The sequence below is a fragment of the Pseudomyrmex gracilis genome, unplaced genomic scaffold, assembly GCF_002006095.1.
Source record: "Pseudomyrmex gracilis isolate BER0280 unplaced genomic scaffold, ASM200609v1 scaffold_16, whole genome shotgun sequence".
Lineage (NCBI taxonomy): Eukaryota > Metazoa > Arthropoda > Insecta > Hymenoptera > Formicidae > Pseudomyrmex > Pseudomyrmex gracilis.
In genome coordinates this window covers 1,061,191-1,075,932 of record NW_018020600.1, presented here as the reverse complement: position 1 = coordinate 1,075,932, position 14,742 = coordinate 1,061,191, and positions in this window count along the sequence as shown.

Below are 14,742 nucleotides of genomic sequence, written 5' to 3'. Positions count from 1 at the left end.
CCTATCACACCTATTTCTTTTCTGCAGAAAGAATTATATATCACCCGTAAAGTCGCGATCGGTGAGTTCAACGAAAGTCGAGGAAGCGAGTGGCTCCTTCCGTCCGAAGTATAAGAACGCGCATTGTTGAAACAAAAGTGAAAAGAAAATTTTGAAAATTTGAATTTTTATTATATAAATAATACAAGACTTTGGCCTAAAACTAGTAATTCCTTCGGTGTTGGCCTAAGATTTTGGTCTAACAATTTATAGAACAAGAAGGAAAATGATAAGAGAACGAAGTCGTAGGGATTTATACTGTAAATGAAGATTTGTAAAAATACGCGTTACCTGAGCTCGCTGACTTGCTTGTCGCTATCTTCGGGTGATCCCGTATGTCAAGGCACAATAGGCACAAGAAAATTATTCCTACAAAATCCGTGGTTTGAATTTCTATTAATATAATTTGCATCTTAAAAACTATCTTCTCGCAGAGCAATTTTATTTATATAAAAAATAAAGTACAATTTATCTTTACATTATTTTCTTTTTATTTTTTGATTTAAGTGTAGGTACATTACTTAAATTACCTATCAAATATATTCTTTTTTTTTCGATTTTTCATATAACAAAAAGTATATTAAAATAACATTATATATGTATAAAACTTTTACTCTAATACACAAAAGCTTTGGAATAATTAACAATATTATTAAAAATTTATATTATTCAATAAAACTTTATAACATTTGTTTTGTTGTATTTTAACGAAAAAAAACAAATAAGCTAATCAAACTAATTTATATATTTGAATTAGGTAACGACAAAACTTAAAATTTACTTAGAATTTACTTTAATTTAATTTTAATTTGATATATATATATATATATATATACAATGATATGTTTAATACATTTTTTATTTTATACCCCAATTCTCTAACAGCTTTGCGCTTTCACGTCGATACGCGTCAACATCTTCTCACTACCATCATTAAAGACAATAGAACATTACTCAAAATATCTTACAATATTAAGTATCATAGCTACACAGAAAATATATGCTACTTCAATCTCTTATATAGATATTATAATTTAATCTTAATATTGATATTATCGATCTCGTTCTCATTCTCTTTTCGTCGATTACACTGAAGTTATATTATTTCCATAACTTCAGCGTCAATCATATGATATATCTACAACTATTCTATATTAAAAAAGTATTCACCTCTTTCAGATTTATTTCATAGAAAAAACATTTATTGAGTTTGCTACAATTTTAAGTCAATCTTTTTTTTTTAGATCGCAACTATGTTACAAATAATTTTTAAAACTTTTACCTTGAGACATCTTGGTAAATCTCAGACATGTCATAAACTTACGTATCGCAATAGAAACTGAAACTATATTTATCTACATTGATTCCGATGTTTATCTACTTTGATCTTCGCAACGTTGAAATATTATCGTAAAATTCGGAATTTAGCGGATAAATTGAAGCATCAGAGGAATCTCGTATGATCGCTTATTCGCGATAAAACTGAAAATGAGAAACCGTTACGACGCATATAAGTAGCTCTAGCATGATCCTTCGAGGCCATCTACGAATATAAAAAAAATATAAAAAAAAAAAAAAAAAAAAAAAAAANAAAAAAAAAAAAAAAAAAAAAAAAAAAAAAAAAAAAACACGGAAGAGTGCAAGAATGCAAGTCCGCTTTTCTTTATTTCTCCGAGAATCGAAGCTCTTAGCGCGAGAATTCAATCATTCTAGATCTCACACCAGACACACACGCACTCGGGCCATCTTCGAAGAGACCCGAGATTCAAGAAGGAAGGTATCTGAACAAAACTAGCAATCGCACCGAGATTCTCTCGATTAACGAGAGAAGCAACCGCACTCCTTATCTCCCGATCGATGCTACCGATCACTCCCGATCTACCGACGCGACGTAGATCGCGAAGAAAACTGAATTAATGAAACAGCATAAACGTAGAAGAAAGGAGCGAATTCTCAACAATTTTACACGGATGCGCGTACAAAGAGAATTGACATGAACGTGAGACAGACAGACGAGGTCGACACACGAGAAGGATGTGGCGAAGAGACACGCATACTCCCGAAGGATGAGATGACGAAGAAACCTGAGAGTCGTTGACTGTTTCACCTACGAAAAGCGAAATTATCGAAAAGTCGATTGACTCGCCGTTTAATTACGTGTACGTATAGCGGGGCCGAGACACGAAGAAATGAGTACACGGGACGGAACGAAAATTAAACGTATAAACGAATACGAGAGAAATGAAAGAATTAATAAACATACGTACATACCTAAACGCGTAAGTTTTAAGGACACGTAAGCAGAAGTAAGTAATAGTATTTAACGTTAACACACTTGCAAGCTATTATTATATAAACGATTAACTAAAGATAAAAAAAAAAAAAACGAGCGGAAGGTCGTATCACGCTGCAGAAGGAAGAGGATACCTACTTTAAAAAAAAAAAAACACACTAATAAACTAATTATTATATGATTATATTATTATTATTATGATCACATTACTATCGAGTTCGAGATTAAGCCGTGATAACAAGAGAAATCAGCGAGAATGAGAGAGAGCGAGAGGAAGTACCCGAGAGAAAGCGAAGGGGACAGAATGTGGAAATTCAAAGTGAGTTCACATTGAGAATAATAATTCCTCAAACTATTAGGAGCATAATTAGGGTATATTTATTATGGCGCGGTAGTATACAGAGAAGATAAGAAAAAAAAATAAGGTGGGAGAGAACAAAAAATACGTTGTCTCCCCGTGACGTGTTTTAGCGGGGCGGAAATCGCGTCTTTCGAATTTTCGCGTGCGCGATAGGAACGAAGTGGAGGAGCGAACCCGGGAGAGAACGATCGAAATATTGCGAGAATGAGAGGGAGAGAATGAAGAATCTGTACACGACGGGAGAAAGAGAGAGGGAGAGCGTGAAACAGAGAGCGTAAAACTATGTTTCTATGTGAGATCGCGTGCGTAAGCCAAAAGAAGAAGTAAAAAAAAAAAAGAAGAAGAAACTGATTGTTGACACCGAGTGAGCAAACTTTGTGTGATAATCTCGTAGTACACGTAGCAAGTTAAGTCTACAATATGTTTGGTAGGGAATTAAGGTGAGAGCGACTTTCGGAAAGTCGGGCAGGAGAGCGGGGGAATAAAATCCGACCGAGGAATCTGAGAGGTCTTCCAAGTCTACCTCCCAAGATGTGTGCGTTTCTAAAAATCGACCGGGGACTAACGCCCCTCGGGCTATCGACATATCACCGCGTGTACACGGACCGTTAATTCGTACAGCTCTTGGTTACAGGATGCTCGAGACGCCGTCGATTACTCCGGTGTCCCGATTTAACGTAGAAATGAACATTGAGTTTCTTCGATTAGCTACAAATAACTTTTAGTTAAGTCGGAATGAATTTTGCATCCTCGACTTTGCGATTCAAGACGAGAAATCGTAAACGCAATTACAGTTTTCATTTACAGAACGACAGCGAAGACAGTCGATACTCCTGTCTCGCATCTTGTATCTTTAACCTTTTACGGTCCACGTACGGTTTTTACTTAGAAAATTGTTTTACTTAGAAACAGAAATTGAAATTTTCTTGCCAAATTAACTTAACTTATTGATTTTCGCGATACAAGCTAAAATTAAATCATCGAACATTTTTTTATATTATTGTAACATTTTAATAAAGTAAATTTCACGTTATCAAAAACGATGTTAAATTGCAGTATTTGTATTTTTTCTGCTTTATTTTAAAATCATTTGATTTGTTTTTTCTTTTAATTATTTTGTTGAAACAATAATCCGTAGATCGTAAAAAGTTAGTTTATTGCAAATATCACACAGGCTTTAATTTGTGCAAAGCAGATGTCGGAAGACTGTGCATACTCCAGCTTCTGACTTTTTAACAGTGACTTACATATATTACACGACAAATATACACTTATGTGCGCGTGTTTCTCGTCTTGTATCGAACGTCGATTAATTGTTAGTAATTTACGTCACAATAATCTCGCTCACGACTCAAGAGCGTCAAAGAGAGCACCTCTCGGAAAATCCGTAGCAGTCGGAAGTTTGGGGGTGGGTGGGCGACGAGGGATGGAAGGGATGGCGGTTCATTGGAGAGTGATGAAACCGACGAAATTGTGGATGGTGTAGAAAGCGTGTAGGGAGCCAAGTGTCCTTGATGCGACCGTCGTTGAAGCCACGAAATCTCGCGATCTCAACAGGTGATCTTTTTTGTTCGGACGAGTTGAACCATGCAGGAAGAGATAACAAGCGGATCGAAGATAATAAAGAAACGTAAAACGAAGAACATGCACGAGGAAAAAAGTCACGACTGAGAAGAAATCTATGCGAATTGCGATTTCGGACTGAGTTCGGAGCCACGGGCAAAAGACGTTCGGCGCAAACCGATCCTAGCTGAGAGAAAGAAAATGACGAGCGAAAGAGTACGCATGAGCGAGTAAATGGGAAAACGGGAGCGAGAGACGACGACGAGCGAAAGAGACACGGAATGAGAGACGTGTCGAGAGACGAATGAATGTGCTAAAAAAAAAAATTGCTAAAAAAGTGAAGAAATTATACAGAGAGAGCCGACTCCCTTGCCTACCGGGGAGTCCGCATATATGTATTGTAAAGTCAAGACTACTAGTAAATAATAAAATTAGGAAAAAAAAGCGTTTAAGAGGAGAGATTATTAGGCCAGTTTGTAAATGTAAGTTATTACGAAATTTTCTCCCCTCCCCAACCCTTTCGTGCACGATACTTTTGGCAAATCTTTCGCGAGCGTGAGTGCGATAAAATATGCGCGAATGTGACGAGAATACGCGAGACAGAGAATTATTTATATGAAACGTGAGAATCTTACGTGTGAATATTTGTGTGACTTGAGAGGACGGAGAGACCGAGGAAAAAGAAGAAGAAAAAGCAATCGGACTATTGGTGTAGCAACATCGCGATCCGATGATTAGACACGGAGATGCAAGAAAAAGAGAAAAAGTGAGAGTGAGAAAGAGAGAAAGAGAGAAAGAGAGAGAGAGAGAGAGAAAGAGAGAGAGAGAGAGAGAGAATCGTGAAGCAGGTAACGCGCATGACCATCGAGAATGGCAGATATCATAAATGTCATTTTCCATCCAACCCTTCGGCCACCAGAGAATATAGGAAACAAAGAGTGTAGGACAATGAATCTTGGCCATATCCTGCTTGACGGAAAATTGGATTATTCTGATCAGCCTTCGCTTCCACGCTTTATGTTAGTTTCAGAGAAACGCAGTATTTTATACATATATATACATATATATGCATATATATGTATATATATATATATATATATTATTCAATCGCTCGCAACACGTAGCATCCCCCATGCTCATTTAATGTATCGGTTATCGAACGTTTTCTCGCGAATGCATAAAAAGGCTTTTTCGAAACCGGACTTTGTGAATGTGTTCCGGTACTTATAACAAAAAGATTTCTTCTGACTGTCTGCGATTCTTATTGCGACCCTGCGTCGCGCGTGAATCAAGAGAATGAAAGACGAGAGCGAGAGAGAAAGAGAAAGAGAAAACGAGAGAGAGAGAGAGAAAGAAAGAGTGGGAAAAAGATAGAGAGTGTGAATCGTATGCACGCGTGTACCAAGAGAAGCACACATGAAACGAGAATGAGAACATGTAATGCCTGTAATTCCTGGAGTATATTACTTGCGCATACGTCTCAACCAAGCAGTCGTGTTAGATTATACGTATTATCGTGTAGGGAATCGTAGGTGTATTAAGACAAAAAAAAAAAAAAAAAGAATAACTTATTTAGTAACGAAGAAGCAAAGAGACGAGGACTAACAGCAAGCACCAAACAACAGTAACCTACGTTGATGTGTGAGGATGTGAGCTAGATCGCCGCGTTGAGTCTAATGAACTCCTCGGAGATATACAACGCAGACCCACCAGAATAAGGTGAAAGGGCGCACGACTGTTAGCTTTGTCGGCCATCTTCGTCACTTCGTCCAGATCGAGGCGATCAAACGTCGAACGTTCGCGTCAATTAACTCTGTGTAGATAGCAGCAACGAAAAAAGGAAACAAGAAAAAAGAAAGAAAAAAAGAGAACAAAACTCTTCCTCTACGTTAAAAGTAGCATACGAAGGGCGAAAGGTTCGAAGGACGAAAATAAATGTCTCCTAGGAGCGACTTAGCGCCGACGTAACGGGGCATAAAGTCGAATGACGAAGTTGGCGACTTGCTCGGTCGGCCGGAACGTCTTGTAAGATATTGTGGGAATTGTTTTTCTGCGCCCCGCGAGAGTCCGTAATATTTTTCGGTCCAAGACGGGGCACCATTCACACAAGCCAGTACATTTTAGGCCGGAAGTTCTGTCTTTACCCGTTTTGATCGCACGGGAATACATATACATTCCGATTGTACTTGAAATCTTTATTTCGCAGTCGACAGAAGGACCACGTCGCGCGACCATCCAACAATTTAATACCGACGTTCATTTGACAAAAGTCACGTGATAGAAGCAACGCACGTTGCTGCTTAGTACTACTTAGGAAAAAAGTATTAGATAAATATTTAAAAAAAAGGGCATATTTGAGAAAGTACATGAGCAGACTGTTGCAACGCACAAATTATTGCAAAAGGCAATCATATTTTTGTCTCGATGAAGTTTATGTCGATTACTTCGTTCACGTGACTTCCTTAAAACCGGATTCAGTTGCAATAGTCGCACTATATATATACGCAGCAGCACACTGTGATCGCCAGGTTTTCACCGGTGACACCGCAATTGTACTGACAGGAGAGACAGAGCTTCAGGCGAGGAAAACCTGACTACTTTATACATGCATTACGATGTTTGATGACTATACCACTTTCGACGCGAGAATTCCTTTCGTACCTTTTACCGGCGTTCTTCTGGGTTCATTTTTGGCACGAGGAAACAATTTCGTTTGTTTTTAATTGCTAATCCTTGGTTGCGCACAAGACGACACACAGAGAGTAGAGCAAGCGGGCGTGTATGCGTGCGCGCGCGTGTAACCAACACGCGCGCTGCGCGTATCCGTGCCTCATTGCGGCGAAGAGTGAAAAAATTCCGTTTTTTGGCAGACACCAAAAAGAATAAAGCAGCTCCTAAAGTGCGAGCGACGCGCGAGGAAACGTGCGGCACGCGACGCGCGTGTCCTCGCGCTCGCTTGAAATCACACAACAGATAGTGCTCAGCAAGGCGATGAACATCGATCGCGATGCAGCACACCCCACACACACGCGTACATTCACATACACACATATACACACGTAATACACGCGCATATACACAAACGCAACACACAAGCACACGTATACACACGCAGTTTCGGCCAGAATCTAAAAGACACATCAAGGAAAAAAGTACAAGTTTATCACGTTGCGCCTTAACGTTAAAATTAAAAGTTGATCAAAAGAGATGAAAAAAAGTGAAGCGTATTCTTAACCAAAATCGGCCTTAGTATATACTTTTCCAGGGCGCGTGCGAAAGCGCAGGACGGGCGACTTCTCCCCTCGACCTACTTCCACGATCCTCACTCTTTAGATTATATAAAAAAAAAAAAAAAAATGATATAAATATATAATATATATATAATATATATACATATATTATATTCCGCCGGCGGTGGGACGTTTCGAAACCTCGCAGCTAACTCAGCAAACCACCGAACCATCGAAAAAAAAAAAAAATTAATAGATCTTTCTGTTCCCGCCGCGTCAGGTCGGATTCGAAATTTTCGCGGTTCGTGTCCACGTCGACGGATCATCAAGATAAACGCGTGCGCCGTGGACGCGCAACTTGTCCTTTAAATCCCTACCTCCCAAGACCTGGAAAGTCGTCCGTCCCTCCAGTTCGCACGGCCCGACGTACCCCACGCTCCCCGCAAGGTGTTCCCCCTCCAAAAAAAAGAAGAAGAAGCGAAGCTAAAACGAAGCGAAACACACCCATCCGGCGAGAAAGCGAGCCCTTTCTCGCGCATAGAAGAAAAACACTTCCTGCATGTAACAAAAGCGACGACGCGAGTGGACGGGTCACCCGGGATTAGTGTAAGGACGCTCGTTGCTAAGTAAAGCAAAGACGATGACGTGGAATGGAAGAGAGGAAGAAGCGGAGACAAAACTTCTTTTTGATGCGGAAGATGGACGACTGTCGACACTCGCCGTTCCCCGGGGCTTAAACGCCCCGGGACGGTGGCAGAAAATTCGCAGAAAATCCGAGAGAATCGAAGAGCGAACGCATACGCGCTGAGGTGGGATCGGTCGCGTATCATTATCTCGTCGCGTAGATCCGCGGTATTCCTTGCCATCCATATCTCTTTTCACGAGCGTATCTTCGTGAGACTCGACTGTGACGACTGTGAAGTAAACGAACGGAATGCGCGCAATCGCGCGCAATTGATCGCACGCTACCAGAGAAAGTCTTAGCGCAACGACGCATTCGACGAGGCTATGCACACTCAGCGTATGTAAACTAATAATATATTACACAGTATATAATCGGAATAATATATCACATATGGAAAATTGCTGTTTTATAACAAATAAAAATGTATTTAAAAAGATAGTAAAACCGCAATCAACACTCAAGCAACAAGAAAATGAATCGAGATGTAAACGTAATACGCAAATTGATAAATTCATTTTATATCTTTCTCGAGGAAACAACAACGACCTACTCTGTTCGTTATTCGCGTTTGCATTCTTTTCTGACGCGGATTGCTACAGAGTTCAGTAAACTAAATGTCGATAACGATGTGGCACGGCGCGCTGAAACGCCGTGGAAGATCGATAGCTGTCGCCGTTTTGACGGCAGTTCTCGAGAAGTTATCTATAATTATCATACAGTATAATAAACCAGACGAGATGCCCGTAAAATCGCCCGATATTTCTCCAGCACTATTCAAAGATACGAAATACGGAATAATTGACAAATCAGCATTATAGTCACGCGAGGTAATAATAGACCGATTGGAACACGCATACAGCATCGGAACGAATACGTTGAAAGGCGCTCTCGGAAAATACGATGTGCCCCTACCGCGCTCAGAATGCCTCGCAGATTTACAGCTTTGCTCGCGAAGAACTCGCTGCTACACGATAGCAATCACCCTGGTACAATTACAATCGAGGCAGAGATGATAAATCACTGGAATCATTATTGCTTAATTTTCAGGCAATCAATCGTAGACATACCGCACGGTGATTATTTTAAGGAACGATAATAACGACATATACCGACGTTAAAATAACGACATATCGGACGCAAATGCTGCGCGCGTCACTGATCAACGGACACGGCTGTTGTTGTATCAGTTTTGTGTATATTTATCCTCACTGACTTCTCTTTCCTCTACTTTTATGTACTTATTTCACCCCTTTACCACAATAGCTCCGACAGAACAGACACGTCGAGCCACTCTCTCGACACCACGGTTTTCCGTTTCAACGTTACTTGAGTACATATCGATTCCTTCGTTAAAAATGTCAGTCTCAGTTTACCGAGAGACAAGAAACACAAACTCCACGACTGTTGGTGATACAGAGGTAATAATAACGCAGCGATATTCACACGCGCGCGTTACCACGTATATAACGTATGTACGTGCGCGACGCGCCGAGACGAGAAGGAGGACTAATTTTGCAGCGTACACGCACCTTCGTTCGACGACACAGCATGATCGATTCCTCGTTGCAGAGTGCCACAGTATGCCGATTGCAGAATAATAGCGAACAGAATTCACACCCGATACCATAGTTGACAGGTATTAAGTTTCCACGCCAAATATATATACACGCAGTACACACATTTTACGACGACGGACGGCGATTTTAGTAGTGCGATACGGCACATTACGATTCGAAGTGATGCGCACACATCGTACTTCCGAGGACAGATACTGGAAGGAACGGAAGAAAGAGCAGACGGGATGTGAGATCGCGCACAAGCACGAAGAACGAGATATAAAATGCCACGCCGGGACGAGAGAAATGGTCGCTCTGGTCCCGTGAATAAATGAAAGAAAACGTGAAAACGTACCGACGCAACCGCGAACGCGTAGTACGAACAAAAAAGGAAAAAAAATAATAAAAAGAAACGAAAGAAAGAAATAAAGCAGAAAAGAAACAGAATAAAATTTTTCTCCACAAACACACGCGATTGTGTGAGCTGACGCAGCTAAAAAAATGAAAAAATAAAAAAGCCCAAGACTATTGACTTATCGAAACGAATCAGACCTTGCCACTTGCAATTCGTTGAAGACGTGACGCGTTCTAAGCAATTCGCATAACGTAGGAAAATGAGAAGAAACAAACAAAACACAGAGAGCGGGTACGAAGAAGGAGAGAAAAGACGGGAGCGAAAAAGAGGAGTGTAAAAGAGAAAGAAAATGAATGAGTGACACACGTAATGAAGGAAAAAAAAGAGGAATCACTGGAGATCCGCTATTCGACTTTCTGATTTTTCGCAGATTTTCGCGCGGGACAAACAGATGCGTCCCTTCCGAGGCATCAACCTGCCCCCCGTGACAACCCGCAGGAGCCAGCTCATCCTCCCAACGCCCCTCCCGTGATCCTTCCCCACGTGAACAAGGTTTGCTTCCAAAAAAAAAAAAAAATCCGTACGCGTTATCGAAACTTAATAAAACTATAAACCTAACAATAATAATTAAACGATAAAGGGGTTAAGAGTATCGATTAATTGAATTATACCTAACGATTAATTAAATAATTAATGAGTAATGATACATAACGATAATACGATTAATGATATATAGTATAAACGGTACGAGGCAACCCGGTACATGGTGGCTAAAAAACTATCCACCGAGACGGGACGATTCTGCCTCGTCGAGCGTGAGGGGTGTATCGACCGTGCGTGGGACGCTCTTTTGCGCCGGCTGCGTTATCCGACTGTTCCTCTCGTTTCTTCTGCGAAACGGAGTAGATTCGTAGCGGTAAAGCCGATCGGCACACTCCCGTAATGCAAAGGACCAGGCGGGATTTATCCGCCGTCGTAAGGTGGTCGTTTCTTACCTACCATTTATACGCTAGCTTGTAACTTGAGACTTAAGTATAATGAGACACACACGAGAAGGAAAAAAAATACACATACACAAGCATTTTAATGATACCTAATGATATGATTATATTATTGATATAACTTACGATTATGAAACTATCCTAGTGGTATTATACGACGACATAGTTGATTGATCTGTTTAATATTGAATGTCTGTAGATCACGGAGCGTTTGGAACTCTATGCTATCCATCGAGAGTCCTGTACAAATCCGCCAATATATTCCATCCTTCCTTCTCCTCCCCCATTCCCGCCTCCCTGTCCAACCCCGACCGACCACAATCCACCCAAGACACGTAAACTCTTTAACATAAGTCGAAATATTGTATATCACATGTTGAATCGGAACAAAGATTGGATGCTAAACCCTAAAGAAAACCAACTATTTAAACCGTTACAAATTGGGTAAAGTTAAATGTTAATCAAATAGTTACAAGAAACATAAAGAGTGAATGATAACCCTTCTCGTTCAACGCAAGAAAACTGGAGCTCGCGCGGAGGTGCATTGCAATCAAAAGAAATCCAAAAACAAAGAAAAGTCACTACGAGGTACAATTTGTTTCTACTAATGACGAAGCTCGAAGTTCACGCACAAGAGAGACAGTTAAAACTGATTTTCAGTTCTATCATTCTCCGAACCAGCAACGTACATGCAATAATTCCGGCAACACCTTTAGGTTCGAAATTTGACAGATCGACGCAAACATCGCAATAGTGACGGAGACGCTACACACAGCATCTCTTTCCCGTCTCTTGTTGATGCAGAAACAACGCTTCGCCAATAAAAAGATGGAAGATGATTAATACATATGGTGCTAACTAGCAATGATTTAGAAATTCTCAGTAATATGTACAGTATATCTTCTATTGACATGTAACATGTCTTTTAACGTGATGAGGAATTCCTCACACACGCAAGCATTTTGAGACCGCAGTAGTATACAATTACGTGAATGTAATTGAGAAAAAAACTAATAAGATAAAAGCCCTCCGCGCGTTGAGTATCGTTTGGAAGAAAGCGAAGGCCCGAGACGCAGAAGAAAGCGAAGCCTAGAAGAGACAATTGTGTGAGAAAAAAAAACACTACCGAACCCTCTGCCTCTGTTTTTAAACATGACGTCCATCGACGAGAACAGTGCGATGACACACGCATCGGGACACTGAAAACAATAAAATTGCTGTCGCTGTTAGAGAAAAAAAAATCGATATGAAAAACGCGCTCGCTTGAGACGGACGCGACAAACAATTTCTTCTCGATTGACGTCTCCAGCCATAGGTTCGCCTGATTGTTGAGTTTAAGTTTTATAGTGAATATGCGTAGAAGCAAGAAAGTGAGCGACTTGGGAGATCGATTCACGTGGCGTTCGAGTCGGCGAACGATTGCGGTTTTCGACACTAAAATCGACACGCCTCGAAAAGCCGCTCTCTCGATTTCTCCCAATTGCCGCGATCTTTTGTACATTCCGCAATAGCTTAAGTGTCGCTTCAATTATTATTATTCGTATTAGAATGTGTTTTTCATATTTAACGATGTTTTATTGCTAATAAGTCTTTTTGAACACTCCGAATGCGTGGCAATGCGCGTCCTCTCCTCCGCCGAGCGTTTTCTCTTCGTCGTGACGCGCCTCCGTTGTACAAAATAACAAAGTAGCTAGTTAGTCTTCTGTGTTGTTTCTCTCTTGATTATTTAAGCCGTTGACATGTTGAGCGCCGTGAGGCCCGAGCTACCGTGACGAAGAATTAATTGCCCGTTCGTTTTGTTCGTTCGAAAAAAAGTAGATATAGCGAAGTTCACGTGGGAGAAGACGCACTTGACGCGACATTCGTTTACTGTTTGGAGGTAATCCGCATTATTCGGAGAAATCCACCCGACTGTTATATAGATTACGCCGTTATCAGAGGGTGCCACGGACAGTAGGGGAAAGCAGTATTATCACTTTACTTAGAAACGACCTCTAGGAGCCACGCATAAATCGCGGAACTGCAACAGGAACGTATCGGTCGAACGAGAATGATTGTTGTGTCACCTTCCCGACAGAGACATTTTATCTCGAAGGATATAAAATCCATATTCTTCGAGAGACTCGTCTTCTGTTATTCGAAGGTCAATCTCAATCGTTCGAGATCGATCGAAACGACGGCTTCCGGTTCTACGCTCTTCCACGCCAGTGAGCAATGTTTCCTTCTCCGACGAAATTCTTGAAAGTGCAGAGAATAAAAGAACGACACACGTACACACACACACACGCACTACACGCGCATCACGATATACGCAGGCTCTTCACGTTTTTGATCCCAGTGCCCGAAGTTCACGCGTGAACGGCTCTATCCCGAGTATCTTCCAAAGATCACGTTATATCGTCAATAATTACAATAATACCATTTGTTCCTCGAAGAACAGACAACAGACTCGATCGACGACAGTCCACTCAGGATATCGCGATCGTACTGACCGAGTTTAAGTTCACTCTCCTCCATTCTCGCAAGAACGAACAGCAAAAACTGACACGCTCGCGCGATCGTCGTCGATGACTCCGATGATCGCAGAACGAGACTCGCAACACATAGTTCGTAATTATCCATATACTCAGGGAAATACTTTGAATGTTCTCTACCGGACACAAAATGTTTTAATTTACAGACACCACTAACACACGTAAGTTTCTTATTTACCGCGCTGTGATTCTTGCGAGCCGCAAGTGCCGTCGGACAACGCGTCCGCTTCGTTCTCTAAGATTTCGGCAAAATAACTGGTTTTGATTTTCAAAATCGCCACCGAGATAGACGAGACGTGATCTTTAGCGGAATCGTAGGTTATCGCCGCGAGGCACGCGCGCAACTGCGGGCACGAAACTCCCCGAATTACCCATTAAGTTTGGCCTGGGCAAAGTCAGGCGAGCGTCGGGCCGGCTCTCAATTTTGAAATAGCCATTTCGACTTAAGCGAAAAAAATGAACAGACCCCCAAAACCCGACGCAATAGACGAAGGCAACCGGATCAAAATAACCGTCACATGAAACAACAGTTTCTCGCGCGGGGCCCGGCCGCGGCGGCCACCAAGATATCTCCGCTTTTAAGAGTATCCCCGTTTACTCCTAGCCCGCCCTCTCCCGCACCTCCTTCCCCTTTGTCCGTAATTACTCCCGCGTTAGCACCGGGGGTGCATAAGGCCCCCGGTGGGCCCGCCGCAAAAGTGATGCTAGGCATGCCGCGGCTACGTGAGCCACGTGGATTCGGGCCCCGCGCCCAATCTCACTCACAGCACACACTGGGCCGACTCGTCCGATAGAATGTGCCTTCAGTGTTGATTTTATACGAAAAAAATACTAAAATTATACAAAGGGGCCCGACATAGACCGAACGCCCACCCAAAGCCTGACTGGTGCTCGCCCGCTGCCCGTTTATTTCGTCCTCAAGCCATCTACGCGCAAAATGTATACAGAACAGAACAGATACACACACGCACACATAGTCGCTACATGCGTCATACAACGAGCGATCAACTGTCTCGTCGAGAGGACTGTCACCGCCGATCAACGCCACGGTGATCGGCGCTGCGTCGACTTGTAATAATATTTTCGGTGACACTGACACGCGAACGGCAAGAGTTCGCGCCTTAC